Source organism: Phyllobates terribilis, unplaced genomic scaffold, assembly GCF_046119375.1.
Source record: "Phyllobates terribilis strain yellow unplaced genomic scaffold, ASM4611937v1 Scaffold_12__6_contigs__length_324123572, whole genome shotgun sequence".
Classification (NCBI taxonomy): Eukaryota; Metazoa; Chordata; class Amphibia; order Anura; family Dendrobatidae; genus Phyllobates; species Phyllobates terribilis.
Window position 1 is genome coordinate 274,995,239 of NW_027362772.1, and position 20,705 is coordinate 275,015,943.

Below are 20,705 nucleotides of genomic sequence, written 5' to 3' on the forward strand. Positions count from 1 at the left end.
TTTCCCGATATCGGAAGGTATCGCTCAACACTATTGATGAGCTCTCCTTAGGAAAGGTCATCAATGTCTGATCGGCTGGGATACCCCGCTGATCAGCTGTTATCGGTGTCGGCGGCCGGTAGCCAGAAGTACTCACTTTCGGAGCTGGCTGTCTTCTGGTAGTAACTGCCACAGGGTACTACACATCCACCTTCTATTGATTTGAATAGGAGGCAGATGTGTATTACCAAGCCCTGGCCACTACAATAGACTGCCAGCTACGCAAGTGAGTACTTTCGGCTGGCGTCCGCCAACACTGTCAACAGCTGTCGGACCCCGGGCAATCAGACATTGATGATCTATCCTTAGACCACATCCTTAGGATAGGTCATCCATGTCTGATTGGCCGGGGTTGTTGTCAGTGTTGGCGTCCGCCGTCCGGAAGTACTCACTTGCGGAGCTGGCCATCTATAGTAGGATATCCTTAGGATAGATCATCAATGTCTCATTGGCCAGGGTCCGATACCTGGCACCCCCGTCGATCAGCTGTTGTCAGTGTTGGTTGGCAGACGCTGACCAGAAGTACTCACTTGCGGAGCTCGCCGTCTACTGTAATGGCCCGGGCTTGGCACTACACATCCGCCTCCTATTCAAATCAATAGGAGGTGGATGTGTAGTACCCTGCGGCCGTCACTACCAGAATATAGCCAGCTCCGAAAGTGAGTACTTCCGGCCGGCAGCCACCACCGATAACAGCTGATCGGCCGATCAGACATTGACGACCCTTCATAAGGATGAGGTCCACAATGAAAAAGTAGTGGATAACCTCTTTAACGTATCAAAAATGTAAAAATTTACTTGGTTAATATGTATTAAATTAATAAGGCAATTCAGATTATTCATTCTTAATACGATTCATTTTTTTTAAATTAGATTTTCCAATTTTGTCATTTACATTTGTAAAGAGGGTATTTCCACATCAGATTACAAACCCGAGTGAGTTCTTTAGAGAAACAGAGGAATTGTATGTTTTTATGGAGCATATTCTATACAGTCCTAGCATATTCCTGTCACTGACTTACTTTTATGCTTCAAAGAACCCCTTAAATGGATTTGATGTATTATTCAATTTTCATCTCTGGCTTCTTCAAGAAGACTCTTCAGAATGTATTAAGTTCACCTAGGATCCTAGATATTCAGCTTAGATATATAATAAATATATATATATATATATATATATATATATATATATTTTTTTTTTTTTTTTTTCCGGTAGCTATGATGAAAGAGAAGAGGCTTTGATGAGAGGTTCTAATTCAATGGACAGGTTATGTTGGAAGAAACATATGGATATTTCCAAGCTCCATTCACATGAATAGGACAGTCAATGAAAAATTTTGAATCTTGCACATGTCCATGTTAAAAGAGGATATTAACTAAAAAATCGGCTATCCCTTAGAAAGTATTGGAATGTGTTTCCATGATCTTGTTTAAAGAACACATGTAAGATTAAAAAGATAAAAGTTGCAAGTTTATAATATTTCATCCCCGCTGTTTTCCTACTCATTTTACATAGAACAGATTTTTCTTTTGGCATTCGAACATGCCTGACAAGACTGGCAAGGTTTTCCATTAATTTTCTATGTGACAGTAGTAGAAAATAACCTACACATATTGATGACCTTCGCCCGTGCCTTTTCCAGTTGCATTCACTAGGCAGTGGCTTGTGAAAAATTCATGACAAGAAAGAAGAAGTGAACAGGTTTCATGCATTTATAAGACACTAACTAACAGGGTTTTATTGGGGTTGTATTTTGTTTAGTTTTCATGAGCTTATTATGTCGACTTAAATGACAAGGATTTGTTTGTGAGGGGTTTAAGAAGAGAGATAAAATGTTTATTTATGCATTCTAACTGGAAAAGAGCTTGAGGGTATAGGGAGAGATAAAAATAATAACAAGTGGTAAAATACTAAAAGTAATAAAAGACCAAAGTGAAACTCAAACTTTCATTTTGTACTGATTTTGGCTTTAACTGACATCCCAAAAAAATCCTACTTTCCTAATATCCTAGTGAAATTGTAAGTTCTCCTAGTGTCCTGTCAGATTTTGTCCCTATGGGTCTGTGCCAATGTCCAGTCACACTCTGATCCTATGGGGTTCTGCAAGTGTCCGGTCCCACTCTGATCCTATGGGGCTGTGCACATGTCCGGTCACACCCTGATCCTATGGGCCTGTGCACATGTCCGGTCACACTCTGATTCTATGGGGCTGTGAGCGTGTCTGGTCAGACTTGGATCCTATGGGGCTGTGAGCGTGTCTGGTCAGACTCTGATCCTATGGGGCTGTGAGCGTGTCTGGTTAGACTCTGATCCTATGGGGCTGTGAGCGTGTCTGGTCAGACTCTGATCCTATTGTTATGATAGGCTACAAGCACTAAGGAAAGACAAGAGATCTGTCCCTACAATAGAACTAAGCTTGATCCCTGCGATGTAACGGGGAACCTGATCCTGCGATCAGACCCGCTAAAGTCCTCAGCTAGTCTGAACGAAGAACTATAGATGTGAGGGAGGGATCCCTACAAGAACTAGGGACTGGGAGAAAGATGTACACCTCCTAGCAGAAATTGTAGCAGTAAAAAGACAAACACACAACATAGAACATAAAGGTCAAAAGACCTAGCTAAACTGACTGAGAAAGGTTACAAAGCACCTGGCTAGCTTAAGAGTAGAAATTACAATGAAGTCCAGCATGGCCAGAAGGGCGGAGCAGGATTAAATAGGCAAAAAGGTCATGTGACCAGCAAAATAGAAAAAACCTAACAGGAGAGTTCTAACAGTACCCCCTCTTCTAAGAGGATCCTCTGGATCCCCTAGGCCCAGGCTTATCCGGAAACCTCTTGTGAAACGCTCTGACAAGTCTGGAAGCAGAAACATCATTCGCCCTCACCCATGAGTTATCCTTGGGACCGAAACCCTTCCAAGCGACGAGATACTGCAAACTCCCCCTATACCGTCTAGAATTAAGGATGCGGGAAATTTCATATTCCCCGTCCTCCACCACCGGAGGAACAGTGGCAGTGGCTGATACATCAGCTTTTTCAATAGAGAAACATGAAACACCGGATTAATCTTCCAGGAGGTAGGAACCTCCAACCTAACAGCAGATTGGTTAACTACCTGAAGCACCTTAAAGGGCCCTACAAACTTGGGACCCAATTTTTTAGAAGGAATCCTCAACCGCAGATTCTTAGAGGACAACCAAACCATGTCACCCACCGTAAACAAAACCTCTTGACGTTTCCTGTCAAAGTACCTCTTAGATTTTTTGTTAGCCTCCTGAAGGCAAAATTTGCGACTCTTCCTCAGAAAAAACTTTCCAAAATTCCTGAATAGGTACAGGCAATTCCCCTTTATCCACAGCAGCAATGCGCCCGTTAGAACACTTGTCATAACACTTCGGGCTCCAGGACTTAATTTCATTAGTAGAGAAGTAACCTGGCACTCAGAAGACTCATGGGTTCTTTTATAATTTTTAATAAAGTAGTGTAGAAAATAAACAACAGACGTTTCGGTCACATTAGACCTTCATTGGTGTACAGTAGGCTGAAATGGATATATTAAAGCACTAGCCTATTAGGTTCTGTAAGCTGGAGATGTGTGGTAGCCAGACACGGTGTCCACCGTTTGTCTGGAGGTGCATACTGTACACCGATGAAGGTCTAATGTGACCGAAACGTCTGTTGTTTATTTTCTACACTACTTTATTAAAAATTATAAAAGAACCCATGAGTCTTCTGAGTGCCAGGTTACTTCTCTACATGATTACGGGCTTGTAACCTTACCTGGGCACCACCATCACACCAGGAGTGCGGTAGTTTTCATCTATTTAATTTCATTAGTAGACCAATCCAGTACAGGATTGTGCAATTTTAACCAGGGTAACCCCAAAATTACTGGAGAAGGCAAATTATTTAATACTACCAAATCCAAATTTTCTTGGTGAATACCATTAATAGTGAGGGGAAATTCATAAACCTTGTGAGTAACACATTTCAAGGGAGAGCCATCGACAGAAACCACGGCAATAGGGGATGACAAAGGTTTGGGTTTTAATTTAAGTTTTTCCAAGAATCCCCCATCAATCACATTCAGAGTAGAACCACAAACCACAAATACCCGAAATTCAATAAATTGTTCCTGAGCTGCAGTAGTAGCAGAAAGAAATAGCCCCTTAGTGTTTAAACAGGCTATACGGGCATAACTGACCTTTTTTTTTTTTTTGTTCATACGAAGCACACAGTTCTTAATGAAATGGTCCGATTTTCCGCAATAAAAGCACAAACCTTCAGAAAACCTGCGGTATTTTTCCTGAGAGCAGGGTGACATCGCCCCAATCTCCATCGGCTCTCCAATGTCAGTACAGACCCTCTCAAGTCTAGGAGCTGACATGGCAAAGGATTTACTCTCATTAACCCTTGCACGCAGTCTCCTGTCCACCCGTATAGCTAATTGCATTGCCTCCTGCAAGTTTCCAGGTGTAGGATAAGCAATAAGCAGATCCTTAACCCTTTCACCTAGCCCAGCAAGAAACAAACTTTTCAGAGCTGAATCGTTCCACCCCACCTGAGCAGACCACCGATGGAAGTGAGTACAATAATTTTCCACATTACCTGATCCCTGTCTCAAAAGTCTCAATTCCGTCTCAGCTGATGAGACACGATCAGTATCATCATACAACAACCCCAAAGCAGAAAAAATACTATCCACTGATCTAAAGCACGGATCACTAGGTTGGAGAGAAAAGGCCCATCCCTGAGGTTCTTTGCACAAAAGTGACATTATGAACCCTATGCGCTGTGATTCATCACTAGAGATGAGCGTTGTTCTACTCGAACTGTTCGCCAATCTCAAATTCGAGCTGTTTTGGGCTGTGTTCGAGCCGTTCGGCGAACACGAACAATTTGAGAAAAATTCGGCTGTTCGAGGTTATGTTCGATAACTGTTCGTGCACCAAAATCATAACTGGATTTTTTCTCAGTAATGATGAAAATTAATGTTAATACGCAGTTTGAGTGTACAGCGGGGTGGGGGGAGGGGCAGGGGATGGATCTCTGCAGGAACAATGAAGATCTCCATTTTTTTTTCTCTTTCCCGCATTTGCAGTGGGGAGGTGCAATCTGTCAGCCTATCAGCAGCGCACACACGGAGCGAAGTGCTTTTTTTCACACAAGCAAGGGCATGTGTCATTGGCAGTGTATGTCACATGTCCTTGCCCTATAAGACCAAGCCATTTTCCCCGTCGCCACCATTTTCTCACTGCTGCAGCTGCGTGTTAGACGGCACCGCTGTTGCTGTGTGCGCTATACCTTGTTAATTTCAAGCCAATTTTCGCACAAATATACAGATAGCTTGGGAGTAGGGAATAGTTGTGATTGCAGTCCTTTTAAGGACTAGGTTACAGCATTTCCTACGACTTTTATCAGGGAGGTCTGTGCTCTTAAATAGATAGGTTGTGGGAGTAAAGACTAATTGTAATTGGAGTCCTTTTCAGGACTAGGTTACATCAGTTCCTATCAGTTTTTGCCAGGCAGGTCTGTGCCAGTGCTGTGCAAGTTTTTTTCACAGCATTTGGCTGAATCTAGCAAAGCTAATCCTTTTTGGCCTATTGCAGAGTGTGTTAGTCAGTGGAGTAGCCTATCTGTGTTGCAAGATATACCACCTGTGTATAGAATACCAATTTTTTTACTGCACCTAGTGAAGTAAAATCTTTTGGGCATAGCATCATTCTATTAGTCCATCTATACTGACCTCCATCAGGTTGCAAATTAAAACTAATTTTTATCTGCATCTACAGTACCTCTGAAAAAATATTTGGGCTTCTACCTGTGTGTGGGACTTGTTGTATTAGTCCATCTATACTGACCTCCATCAGGTTGCAAACTGAATATATTTTTTTCCTGCATCTACCTCTGAAAAAATATTGGGCTTCTAGCTGTGTGTGGTTCTTGTTCTATTAATCCATCTATACTGACCTCCATCAGGTTGCAAACTGAATATAATTTTTTTCTGCATCTAGCTCTGAAAAAATATTTGGCCTTCTAGTAGTGTGTCGGACTTTCTCTATTAGTCCATCTATACTGACCTCCATCAGGTTGCAAATTAAAACTAATTTTTATCTGCATCTACAGTACCTCTGAAAAAATATTTGGGCTTCTAGCTGTGTGTGGGACTTGTTGTATTAGTCCATCTATACTGACCTCCATCAGGTTGCAAACTGAATATATTTTTTTCTGCATCTACCTCTGAAAAAATATTGGGCTTCTAGCTGTGTGTGGGACTTGTTGTATTAGTCCATCTATACTGACCTCCATAAGGTTGCAAACTGAATATATTTTTTTCTGCATCTACCTCTGAAAAAATATTGGGCTTCTAGCTGTGTGTGGGTCTTGTTCTATTAATCCATCTATACTGACCTCCATAAGGTTGCAAACTGAATATAATTTTTTTCTGCATCTAGCTCTGAAAAAATATTTGGCCTTCTAGTAGTGTGTCGGACTTTCTCTATTAGTCCATCTATACTGACCTCCATCAGGTTGCAAACTGAATATATTTTTTTCTGCATCTACCTCTGAAAAAATATTTGGCCTTCTAGTAGTGTGTCGGACTTTCTCTTTTAGTCCATCTATACTGACCTCCATCAGGTTGCAAATTAAAACTAATTTTTATCTGCATCTACAGTACCTCTGAAAAAATATCTGGGCTTCTAGCTGTGTGTGGGACTTGTTGTATTAGTCCATCTATACTGACCTCCATCAGGTTGCAAACTGAATATATTTTTTTCTGCATCTACCTCTGAAAAAATATTGGGCTTCTAGCTGTGTGTGGGACTTGTTGTATTAGTCCATCTATACTGACCTCCATCAGGTTGCAAACTGAATATATTTTTTTCTGCATCTACCTCTGAAAAAATATTGGGCTTCTAGCTGTGTGTGGGTCTTATTCTATTAATCCATCTATACTGTCCTCCATCAGGTTGCAAACTGAATATAATTTTTTTCTGCATCTAGCTCTGAAAAAATATTTGGCCTTCTAGTAGTGTGTCGGACTTTCTCTATTAGTCCATCTATACTGACCTCCATCAGGTTGCAAACTGAATATATTTTTTTCTGCATCTACCTATGAAAAAATATTTGGCCTTCTAGTAGTGTGTCGGACTTTCTCTATTAGTCCATCTATACTGACCTCCATCAGGTTGCAAATTAAAACTAATTTTTATCTGCATCTACAGTACCTCTGAAAAAATATTTGGGCTTCTAGCTGTGTGTGGGACTTGTTGTATTAGTCCATCTATACTGACCTCCATCAGGTTGCAAACTGAATATATTTTTTTCCTGCATCTACCTCTGAAAAAATATTGGGCTTCTAGCTGTGTGTGGGTCTTGTTCTATTAATCCATCTATACTGACCTCCATCAGGTTGCAAATTCAAAATAATTTTTTTCTGCATCTAACCCAGCCAATAGTTTTGGCCTAATGCCACAGTTTGGCCACTCAGCTCTGCTCGGTTACCATCCATTGTTTTTTTGTGCAAACAACTCCAGAGTTGTGAATTAGTTAACCACCAAAATGAGTGGAAAAAGGCCTGCTGCTGGTGGAAAGGGGAATAGGCGTGTTGGGAAGGGGAAAAAAGGTTGTGTCCGTGGGGTAGGTGTTAAACAACAGTAACATCTGCAGAAGAAAGACCATCTTCCAGCCAAACTAAAATGTCTACTTCTTTTAGCGGACAATGTGATAAGATCCCTTTCTTACGGCCACGCCAATCGCTACAAATTCCAGACGAGGCACAAAAACAGCAGGTGCTTCAACGGATATCAAGTGCTCCTTTAAGTGGGCTCTCCTCCACATCAACTTCAACATCACAAATACTCCAGTCCTCAAAGGTGTCACCCAAATCGCACTTGCTTCCTCACAGCTCCCAAATCTCCAGCTGCCCATCTGAGTATGAGGTAGAACAGATGGCTGAGTCTGCAGAGCTGTTTACTCATACTATAGCCTGGGAATCAGAGGTCGACTCCAGCGCTTCTGTGAATCCAGACGAGGAAATGATCTGCACTGATGCCCAGAATCTTTATGAGTCGGATCCAGGACCAGACGCAGAAGGTTCTGACCATAATGTAGACCCTCATTCCCAAACTGTAACTCCTGTTGGTGGAGACAATGAGGAAGACGATGATAAGACTCAAATACCTGATTGGAGCGACAACTTTAGTTTTTTGTCAGGGCAGGAACAGGTTGGCTCTGAGGACGACGGGTGTGATAACGCACAGGGTGATGATGATGAGGTCGGAGATCCCACTTACTGTCAACCCACAGTCAGCCAAGAGATGAGGTCAGCAGAGGAGGTGGAGGAAGATGCTAGTGACGACGAGGTCAGGTTGCGCCTTCCTGGACAGAGACGTAGTACTGGAAGCACGTCAACAACTGCATCCTCAAACACAACTCTGCCTCTCACCACAAGTCGTGGTGGCTCTTCAGGTCGCATGGGTGCTAAGCCTTGCATAGCCTGGGCATTTTTTCAGATCGATAAAGATGACCCAACTCGTGTTATCTGTAACATTTGTCAGCAAAAGCTAAGTAGAGGCCAAAAAATACATAGTTTGAGTACTTCATGCATGAACCGGCACATGGACATGAAGCATAAGTTGCAGTGGGAAGCTCAGTGTGCTACAATGCGGCCTAGCCGGCCGGGCCAACCACCGTCTGCCATATCTTGTGCATCCGCGGCCTCTTCATCCTCTGTGACTGGGGGGACAGCAGTCACACCTGTTTTGGGGCGCAGACCTGCCACCTCTTTACCCGCAACAGCCAGCGTGATTGGCAGGTCATCATTTTCTTTGGAGGTGGTAACACCAGCTGGTGTTGAGCGCTGTCCGACATCGATAGCACCACCTTTGGATCAAGGCAACCTAACATGTCCGCCTGCATCTTCCTCACAGACCGGCAGTTTGCCGGGGACACCCTTATCAACCCCGTCTAAGCACAATAGCCAGCCCTCGGTCCCTCAGATGTGGACAAGTAAAAGACCATTTCCTCCTAGCCATGAGAAAGCTAAGAGGTTGAATTTCACCATCTGCAAGCTCTTGGCTACAGAAATGCTGCCTTTCCGCCTGGTGGACACAGAGGATTTTCGAGACCTTATGTCCGTCGCAGTGCCCCAGTACCAGATGCCCAGTCGGCACTACTTCTCAAAGAAAGGTGTGCCTGCGCTCCACCAGCATTTCGCACATAACATCACCGCTTCTTTGAGAAACTCTGTGTGTGACAGGGTGCATTTCACCACAGACACTTGGACGAGTAGGCATGGACAGGGGCGTTACATGTCGCTGACTGGGCACTGGGTAACTATGGTGACAGCAGGACAAGGGGCTGCTGTCCAAGTCTTGCCGTCCCCACGAGTTGTGCGTCAATCCTCTTTATGTCAAAGTTCCTCCACTGCTTCTGCCTCCACAACCTCCTCTCGGTCTTCCACCTGCACCCAAAGCCTGTCTGGTCATGCCACAAGCTTTCTAACTGCGCAGAAGGGATCCTGCACACCTCCTTACTATGCTGGCAGTAGGGCTCAACGTCATCAGGCGGTTTTTACATTGAAATGTCTGGGAAATGTGAGTCACACAGCTGAGGAGTTGTGGTCAGCTCTGGAGAACCAATTTCATGAATGGTTGTCTCCACTGGACCTGAAACCAGGGAAGGCCGTGTGCGACAATGCTGCAAACCTGGGTGCGGCCCTTCGCCGGGGCAATGTCACACACGTGCCTTGTATGGCTCACGTGTTGAACCTGGTTGTCCAGCAATTTTTAGCCCACTATCCCAGACTAGATGGCCTTCTGCAGAGGGCACGGTCGCTGTGTGCTCACTTCCGCCGTTCGCATCCCGCAGCTCAGCGACTTACATCTCTACAGAAGTCGTTGGGCCTGCCACATCACCGGCTAAAATGCGATGTGCCTACCCGGTGGAATTCAACTCTGCACATGTTGCAGCGACTGTGGCAGCACCGACAAGCCCTGGTGCAATACGTTCTGACGTATAGCCTGGGCCAACGAGATTCAGAGGTGGGGCAAATCACGCTGGAGGAGTGGTCTCAGATCAGGGACCTATGCACCCTTCTGCACAGTTTTGAAATGGCGACGAAGATGTTTAGTGCTGACGATGCCATTATCAGCATGACTATTCCGGTGATTTACATGCTGGAGCACATGTTAAACAGAATTCGGAGTCAGGTGGTAGCACAAGAGGAGGTGGAGGAAGTAGAGGAGGAGGAGTTGTATGCGGAAGGGCTAACATCTGCAAGGTCCAGACGGTCGGCAGCACCAAGGCGGCAGGCATGTGAGGGTGGGGGAGATGGTTTTACCAGGGCGCATGGTAGCAGCCAAACTAGTGAGGAAGGTGCAGGAGCCCAGGAAGAAGTGGAGGACGAACTGATGGAAGACTCATCAGATGAGGGAGACCTTGATTACATTTCTGTTGTGCGAGGTTGGGGGGAGAGGACAGAGGAAGGAAGCATGATTGTTACCTCGCCACCAACACAACAGGGACTTGGTGCTCCTGGATGCGCAACACACATGAGTGCCTTCTTGCTGCACTACCTGCAACATGACCCTCGAATTGTGAGAATTAGAAATAATCCTGACTACTGGGTTGCCACACTGTTAGATCCCCGGTACAAAAGTAAATTTGCAGAAATTATTCCTGCCATAGAAAGGGATGCACGCATGCAGGAGTATCAGCAGAGACTGTTGCAGAATCTTACATGTGCTTTTCCACAAAATACCAGTGGTGCACGTAGTGAATCTCACAGTTCCAACTTGCCAACCGTGGGACCGTCAAGTGTTCAGCACTCAAACCGTACCAGAACCACAGTATCTGCTGGTAACATCAATTTTGCGGAATCATTTCACCACTTTTTTAGCCCATCCTTTGCAAGGCCACAGGAGACAAGAAGTCTGACACATAGTCAACGCCTAGAGACGATGGTACAGGAGTATCTCCAAGTAAACATTGAAGCCACGACTGTGTCACTGGACCCTTGCTCTTTTTGGGCTTCCAATCTGGATAAATGGCCGGAGCTAGCCACTTACGCCTTGGAGATCTTGTCATGCCCCGCAGCCAGCGTTCTGTCTGAACGTGTGTTCAGCGCTGCTGGTGGTGTGCTGACAGATAAGCGCACGCGGCTCTCCACTGATAATGTAGACAGACTCACGTTCATAAAGATGAACAAATCATGGATCCGAAACGACTTTTCTACCCCTGTGTCATCCTGGGGAGAGTAAAAGCTTGATGATTGGTTAAAATCACCCTACCAACCGTTTTAAGCTTTCAAATTACTAATCATGTTTATCTGTATCTTGACTGGAAAATAATTTGGGCTTTGTAGCAGTGTGCAGCACTGATCCTATTAGGCCATCTATACTAAAGCTTCACCAGATTTAAAATTAAAAATAATTTTTAGCTGCATCTAGCCCGGAAAATAATTTTGGGGCTCCGAGATGCGCAAGGCACATAAGTGCCTTCTTGCTGCACTACCTGCAGCATGACCCTCATATTGTCAGAATTCGAAGTAATCATGACTACTGGGTTGCCACACTCTTAGATCCCCCAAACTTTTCGATCAACCTTTTCATTTTAATAAAGACCAAAAAAATGGTCATTTTTGAAATTATAAGCATTAGCAGGTTGTTAGAAACTGAAATCAAACAGTTTTCAACTCAAAACTTTATTCTAGGTGATGTTACATTTTCACATAGGACCCCTTGTTCGAAAGGAGCTTCTGAACTCTCTCGTCCATTGAATTTGTCAGGTTTTGGATGGTTTCTGCTTCAATTGTTTTGCATGAGGACAGAATACCCTCCCAGAGCTGTTGCTTAGATGTGAACTGCCTCCCGCCATCATAGACACTCCTTTTAATGATGCTCCAAAGGTTCTGAATGGGGTAGAGGTCAGGGGAGCATGGGGGTCACACCATAAGTTTGTCCCCTTTTATGCCCATATCAGCCAGAGATGCAGATGTTTTATGTGCAGCATGAGATGGTGCATTATCATGCAGAAAAATGATCTTGCTGTGAAATACACGGTTCTTCTTCTTGAACCATGGCAGGAAGTGCTGTTTGAGAAAATCCACATACATTATGGAGTTCATCTTTAGCGCCTTCAGGGATCCTAAAGGGGCCGACAATCTCTCTCCCCATGATTCCAGCCCAAAACATTACTCCACCTCCTCCTTGTTGGCGCTGTAGCCGTGTTTGCGTGGGGTGTCCATCAACCAGCCATCCTCCACTCCATCCATCTGGACCATCGAGCGCTGCACGGCACTCATCCGTGAACAAAACAGTTTTGAAATCAGTCTTCATGTAATGTTTGGCCCACTGGAGCCGTTTCTGCTTGTGTGAAGTGGATAGAGGAGGTCGACAGGATGGCGCATGCACAGCTGCAAACCTCTGAAGGACCGTGCATCTTGTTGTTCGGGGGACGTTGGAGGCACAAGCAGCTTCAAAAACTTGTCTGCTGCTATGACAAGGCTTTTTTGCCGCTGCTCTTTCAACCTGACGTAATTGCCTGTAGGAAAGAGTCCTCAATTTGCCCTTATCAGCACGCACACGTGTGTACTGTGAATCAGCTACATACTTCTTGATTGCCAAGACACTTCATCCTGATCATCGCACAATGTTGATTGTAGTCATGCCTTGACCTAAACACTCCACAATTTGTTGCTTCTCAGCAGCCGACACATCCTTTTTCTTTCCCATTTTGGCAGAAAATGTAGGCTGCTTAATAATGTGAGAGAGCCTTCTTAAGTAGTCTTGCCTTTCATTGGACACACCTGCCAAACTAATTAGCACAGGTGTCTGCAATTGCTTACAGTGATATAAAGAGCCCTGACACACATCACCATCAATGAGTTTAACTGACAAACAAACAAATTCTTCCCTTATCACTCCTAAACACTTTTTGCATAATAATTTGGAACGCAGTGTACATGTGCTTTTCCACAAAACACCAGTGGTTCACGTAGTGAATCTTACAGTTCTAACTTGCCAACCGTGGTCTGTATGGAGTTGTTCAATAAAGGGCCCAAAATTAAGATAACATAGATGGGAGAGGTCTCTATGAATAGGAATTCCTAAGTATTTGATACCCTGTGAGGGCCAGGCAAAGGGAAAGTTGGACTGGATGGAATCCTATATGGATTTGGGGAGGGAGACATCGAGGGCCTCAGACTTCGCTGCATTGATTTTAAAATTTTACCATATAACAAAGTGATCTATTTCAGCCATAACAGCATGGATGGATATATGTGATTGAGTGATATATACTAGGACATCATCAGCAAATAGAGAGCACTTGTACTCGGTGCCTCCCACCTCAATCCACCTAATATTGGGGTTATGGCGAATTGATGAGAGCAGGTGCTCCGTCACTAGGATGTATAAGAGAGGGGACAGAGAACATCACTGCCTTGTCCCATTGGTGATTGTGAAAGGTGATGAAAATGTTCTGACGCACCCCCTGGGCCTTGGGACACCCGCAGCCGGATCCTTTTTGGTGGATGCTGGTGGTTGTAGTCTTCGTGGCGGCGACCCGGTTCCGTGGCTCAGGGCGGTCAAACCAGTGGCGGAACTATTTATGTGGTTTTAATGTTTAAATGTCCGAGTACGCCACCCGTGGATTGCGGTCAGAGTGAACCGCCGCTACAGGGCAGACCGCTGAGGCTGGTGTTGTGGGTGCAGCAGAGCGTAGCATAACTCCCCACGGGAGGAGTATAGCCTCAGGGCAGTGTATGCGGAGGATGGGGGTGATGGTGCAGGGCAGCAGCAGTAACGACACGGAGTCAGTGATGCAGTTCAGGGCCTTTACTCACAGTTCTTATTATCCAGACCACGTCTGCAGGTAACGGCTGCCCACGTCGTACTGTGCTCACCAGGTGAGGGGCTCAGACAACTCCCAGATAACTTTGGAGCACTTCACAGGACCCCCTTTGTGTGTCCTTTGTCTGGCCTTTCTTACCAACACTTCTGTCTGGCTTCCTCGGGCCTCCTCTTGGTAAACTTGGCGCCAGTTTCCCTGACCCTATGTGGTGCCTTCCTAGCGGGTGTAGCGAGGGGCTGCGCCACATAAAATGTCAGAGCCTCCGGTTTCTAGCTGAGGGTCATTTCCTGCCTCCACTAGTTCGGGGACCGGTCTCCCCCTTTGGCCTGACCCCTCCACGCAGGTGGATTCGGGCGTGCGGTGGCGACTCGCCCGTCCGCACCCCTGGGATCCCTTCATTCCTCGTTCCTGGAGCCTTCTCCGCTCCTCTTCCTTCCTTCTCCCTCTTCCAGGCCTGGGCCTCTGTTACTAGGCCCGCCTCCGGAGCAGAGCTCATGCAGAGCCCCTGCTCCCTGCCACTTCTGCTCAGACTTCTCTGCACTGAACTAAGATGGTGCCCACCTTTTATACTCCCTTCTCAATGCACCCAGGAACTGCTTCCTCCATGCTCCTGCACTACAGGGTTCCCCTTCCTCAGTGTTCCCTCCCCCCACTCCAGCCAGGGACAGGGACTGTCGTGCCCATCTCAGGGGCATATTGGTCGCCCTGCCCCACGGCAATGTGGTGTAATGCATGCAGGTGTCGGGTCCTGATCCACACTCCATCCTTACCTGAGAGTGAGATATCACACCTCTGGGTGAGGTGCAATACGTCTGTAGCAACCGAGCCCTCAGGGTGCTACAGTTCCATTTATCTTCAGCCTAGGTGACGTATTGCGATACAGGGCTGTGATTTTGGCTATAAAAGGGTCCCCTAGACCCCTACCCCAAGCTTTTTAAGAGAATCATATATGGCGTGCCAGGAGACTCTATGGAATGCTTTCTCAGCATCCAACGAGAGTATCTAATTACAAATTTTTAACTGCATCTAGCCCAGGAAATACTTTGTGCCTAGTAGCAGTGTCTGCTAGTCAGCGGATTATCCCGGCTGTTAAGCAAGCTGCACCACCTGTAGTATAGACACTTAATTTTTTCAAAGGAAATGCTTCGGGACCATGGGATACTTAGTGAAGAGCATCAGGAGGCACCCCAAGGCATAGGGGCTGGGACTGGCAGTAGGATGCCTTGCGGTGGACAGCCGAGCTCGATCCTTATAAAAGCTTTTTAACTGCAGCAGCTTTAGTGGACGCTACTGGAGCTGGAATTACCGCGGCTGCTGGCATGAGACTTGCCCTCCAATAGATCCTTGTAAATGGATTTAAAGTGTATTCATTCAAATTAGAGAGACAATTTAAATTAAAAAGCTTAGAGCTGCCTCCACCACAGGGGGGCTCGCTCGACCCACCAGCGGACAGGCACCAGTATTGGGAGAGGGGGGCTGGCCATCAGGGTTCACCGCGGCTCTGGCACAAACCCGGCGACACGGAGGTGGCACGGGCAGGAGCGGACTGGCCGTGTCGGCTTCTCACTTTTTGGATTTTAGAAGGGCATGACATGCCTATATCTGTGTCTCCCCCTCCTTTTACTCCTCCACCTCTTTTATTTTCGCATGACTATATGTACTTGTCACTTTTCCATGTGTTAGTTATGTCTTCTGAGCAGTTTGTCAGCTTTTGGACACCTTTGAAGGTGTTTTCTATGTGTTTCTATGTGTTTTTGTTTGCCTGCCATTGGTTTTAACGGTGTTCGAAGGTGTTCGACGAACAGTTCGACGAACAGTTCGGCGAACACACGGGTGTTCGACGAACCGAACCGAACTCGAACACTACGGGGGTGGCTCAACACTATTCATCACCAGAGGATCTGGGTCTCAAACGAAAATACAATAAACAAGCATTTTTAAAGGAAAAAAAATCTTGTTGTTCACCAAAAAATAAATCAGGCAATCGTACCTTTGGCTCCACAAAATGCGCTCCAGAACAGCTACTCACGTGTTGTTGGAGCTCGGCCACCTCCAGAGAGAGTCCCTGCAGGCGTTGAGCCAAATCCTGAACCGACACCATGATGGAAACTGGAGGTCTTTCCTTAAAGATATTTTTGGGCTGGATTTACTGTTATGATAGGCTACAAGCACTAAGGAAAGACAAGAAATCTGTCCCTACAATAGAACTAAGCTAGATCCCTACGATGTAACGGGGAACCTGATCCTGCGATCAGACCCGCTAAAGTCCTCAGCTAGTCTGAACGAAGACCTATAGATGTGAGGGAGGGATCCCTACAAGAACTAGGGACTGGGAGAAAGATGGACACCTCCTAGCAGAAATTGTAGCAGTAAAAAGACAAACACACAACATAGAACATAAAGGGCAAAAGACCTAGCTAAACTGACTGAGAAAGGTTACAAAGCACCTGGCTAGCTTAAGAGTAGAAATTACAATGAAGTCCAGCATGGCCAGAAGGGTGGAGCAGGATTAAATAGGCAAAAAGGTCATGTGAACAGCAAAATAGAAAAAACCTAACAGGAGAGTTCTAGCACCTATGAGGCTGTGAGCGTGTCTGGTCAGACTTGGATCCTACGGGGCTGTGCACATGTCCTTTCACACTCTGATCCTATGGGGCTGTGAGCGTGTCTGGTCACACTCTGATCCTATTGGGCTGTGAGCGTGTCTGGTCACACTCTGATCCTATGGGGCTGTGGGCATGTCTGGTCACACTCTGATCCTATGGGGCTGTGCACATGTCCGGTCACACTCGGATCCTATGGGGCTGTGCACGTGTCCGGTCACACTCTCATCCTATGGGGCTGTGAGCGTGTCTGGTCAGACTTGGATCCTAAGGGGCAGTGCACATGTCCGGTCACACTCTGATCCTATGGGGCTGTGAGCGTGTCTGGTCACACTCTGATCCTATGGGGCTGTGAGCATGTCTGGTCACACTCTGATCCTATGGGGCTGTGAGCGTGTCTGGTCACACTCTGATCCTATGGGGCTGTGAGCGGGTCTGGTCACACTCTGATGCTATGGGGCTGTGAGCGTGTCTGGTAACACTCTGATCCTATGGGGCTGTGAGCGTGTCTGGTCACACTCTGATCCTATGGGGCTGTGAGCGTGTCTGATCAGACTCTGATCCTATGGGGCTGTGAACGTGTCTGGTCACACTCTGATCCTATGGGGCTGTGAGCGTGTCTGGTCACACTCTGATCCTATGGGGCTGTGAGCGTGTCTGGTCACACTCTGATCCTATGGGGCTGTGAGCGTGTCTGGTCACACTCTGATCCTATGGGGCTGTGAGCGTGTCTGGTTACACTATGATCCTATGGGGCTGTGAGCGTGTCTGGTCACACTCTGATCCTATGGGGCTGTGAGAGTTTCTGGTCATACTCTGATCCTATGGGGCTGTGAGCGTGTCTGGTCAGACTTGGATCCGAAGGGGCTGTGAGCGTGTCTGGTCACACTCTGATCCTAAGGGGCTGTGAGCGTGTCTGTTCACACTCTGATCCTATGGGGCTGTGAGCGTGTCTGGTCAGACTTGGATCCTAAGGGGCTGTGCACATGTCCGGTCACACTCTGATCCTATGGGGCTGTGAGCGTGTCTGGTCCCACTCTGATCCTATGGGGCTGTGAGCGTGTCTGGTCAGACTTGGATCCTATGGGGCTGTGAGCGTGTCTGGTGAGACTCTGATCCTATGGGGCTGTGAGCGTGTCTGGTCACACTCTGATCCTATGGGGCTGTGAGCCTGTCTGGTCACACTCTGATCCTATGGGGCTGTGAGTGTGTCTGGTCACACTGTGTTCCTATGGGGCTGTGAGCGTGTCTGGTCACACTCTGATCCTATGGGGCTTTGAAAGTTTCTGGTCCCACTCTGATCCTATGGGGCTGTGAGCGTGTCTGGTGAGACTCTGATCCTATGGGGCTGTGAGCGTGTCTAGTCACACTCTGATCCTATGGGGCTGTGAGCGTGTCTGGTCAGACTTGGATCCTATGGGGCTGTGAGCGTGTCTGGTGAGACTCTGATCCTATGGGTCTGTGAGCGTGTCTAGTCACACTCTGATCCTATGGGGCTGTGAGCGTGTCTGGACAGACTTGGATCCTATGGGGCTGTGAGCGTGTCTGGTGAGACTCCGATCCTATGGGGCTGTGAGCGTGTCTAGTCACACTCTGATCCTATGGGACTGTGAGCGTGTCTGGTCACACTTGGATCCTATGGGGCTGTGAGCATGTCTGGTCAGACTCTGATCCTATGGGGCTGTGAGCATGTCTGGTCCCACTCTGATCCTATGGGGCTGTGAGCGTGTCTGGTCAGACTTGGATCCTATGGGGCTATGAGCATGTCTGGTGAGACTCTGATCCTATGGGGCTGTGAGCGTGTCTGGTCACACTCTGATCCTATGGGGCTGTGAGCCTGTCTGGTCACACTCTGATCCTATGGGGCTGTGAGTGTGTCTGGTCACACTCTGTTCCTATGGGGCTGTGAGCGTGTCTGGTCACACTCTGATCCTATGGGGCTTTGAAAGTTTCTGGTCCCACTCTGATCCTATGGGGCTGTGAGCGTGTCTGGTGAGACTCTGATCCTATGGGGCTGTGAGCGTGTCTAGTCACACTCTGATCCTATGGGGCTGTGAGCGTGTCTGGTCAGACTTGGATCCTATGGGGCTGTGAGCGTGTCTGGTGAGACTCTGATCCTATGGGTCTGTGAGCGTGTCTAGTCACACTCTGATCCTATGGGGCTGTGAGCGTGTCTGGACAGACTTGGATCCTATGGGGCTGTGAGCGTGTCTGGTGAGACTCTGATCCTATGGGGCTGTGAGCGTGTCTAGTCACACTCTGATCCTATGGGACTGTGAGCGTGTCTGGTCACACTTGGATCCTATGGGGCTGTGAGCGTGTCTGGTCAGACTCTGATCCTATGGGGCTGTGAGCGTGTCTGGTCACACTCTGTTCCTATGGGGCTGTGAGCGTGTCTGGTCAGACTTGGATCCTAAGGGGCTGTGAGCATGTCTGGTCACACTCTGATCCTAAGGGGCTGTGAGTGTGTCTGGTCACACTCTGATCCTATGGGGCTGTGAGCGTGTCTGGTCCCACTCTGATCCTATGGGGCTGTGAGCGTGTCTGGTCAGACTTGGATCCTAAGGGGCTGTGCACATGTCCGGTCACACTCTGATCCTAAGGGGCTGTGAGCGTGTCTGGTCCCACTCTGATCCTATGGGGCTGTGAGCGTGTCTTGTCAGACTTGGATCCTATGGGGCTGTGAGCGTGTCTGGTGAGACTCTGATCCTATGGGGCTGTGAGCGCGTCTAGTCACACTCTGATCCTATGGGGCTGTGAGCGTGTCTGGTCACACTCTGATCCTATGGGGCTGTGAGCCTGTCTGGTCACACTCTGATCCTATGGGGCTGTGAGTGTGTCTTGGCACACTCTGATCCTATGGGGCTGTGAGCGTGTCTGGTCACACTTTGATCCTATGGGGCTGTGAAAGTTTCTGGCCCCACTCTGATCCTATGGGGCTGTGAGCGTGTCTGGTCAAACTTGGATCCTATGGGGCTGTGCACATGTCCGGGTAGACTCTGATCAGTGTCTTATCCTCAGTTTTTATTGGACGTGGAGAGAAAAAAAACTTTCCCCACCTTCTCCATTGTGTAGAGTTTGAATGATTCTTTTCCCAACATGACTTCTGATCCATAATGCTTTTTTTATGCTTCATGCTTTGTCCCTGATATGAGAAAAAAAAGTGCTAGCAATAAATCTCCTTTTGTCTGTCACTTACATGTAGAATCTTTCAGACAAATCAATAGTAAACCCAAGGGACACACCTGACGACCCAGAGGTCCTGTACACTAAAGGGTTTTCCCAGACAATGACAACTCCTAGATTAACATCCGTGGAGTGAAAAGTTAATAATAGTATTAGGTGATTTGTTCTTAATGAAACGAGAGACTTGGCAATAAATATAATCTCTAGGATATATTGTGTTCAAAGACTATTTAATTTTTGTATATTTATTGAACCCACTACATGTGGGACTATTTTTTATTTTTACTCTAACAATTATTGTTTTTTCTTTTTCTAGTACCCCTATATTACCATTTTTTAAAGAGCTAACTCTTTTCCATTACATGTGTCCAAGGATATAGTTTTCATATAGTATTTAATGTTCCTTTTATTAAACTTTATATCTGGCATTTTATTTTCTCTCAAGATTACTGAAAAAAAAAGTATATAATTACATAAATATACATTTTTTTTTTAAATTAAGATATTGAATTGTCACTCCAAACCGCCTACTAACTTTACAACTCCTTTATTATAATCAGAAGGAAATATTAGCTATGGAAAGAAGTCTAGCACGCTTTTGACCACTTGTTCAGCAAAATAAAAGTTTAGTCCTAAATGTTAATTTATTGGGTCAACATTAAAAGTGGTTTCAACGTGTGCACAGGTTGTTTGTGGTAATGCAGCTTGGGACCAATCCCTTCGATGGAAAAGAGCTGCTATAGCAGATACTCATTGACATTTATTTTTTTACCATGAAAAAAGGACTGAAACGCGTTACTGTAATTAAAACTATAATTTCATACCATCGAGTATTCTTCTTTCCCGCAAGGTACCTTCATCTGCTATCTGGAAGTATTTTTCCTTCAGCCACAGGTCTGCAATCATGGATTCTAAGGCTCTTATAGGTGTTGTGTCCACACACAACCACCCCAAGTGAGCACCACCATCATTCTTACCCTCTGTTAGCAGACACTCCTTGTGGACAGATTCTGAAGA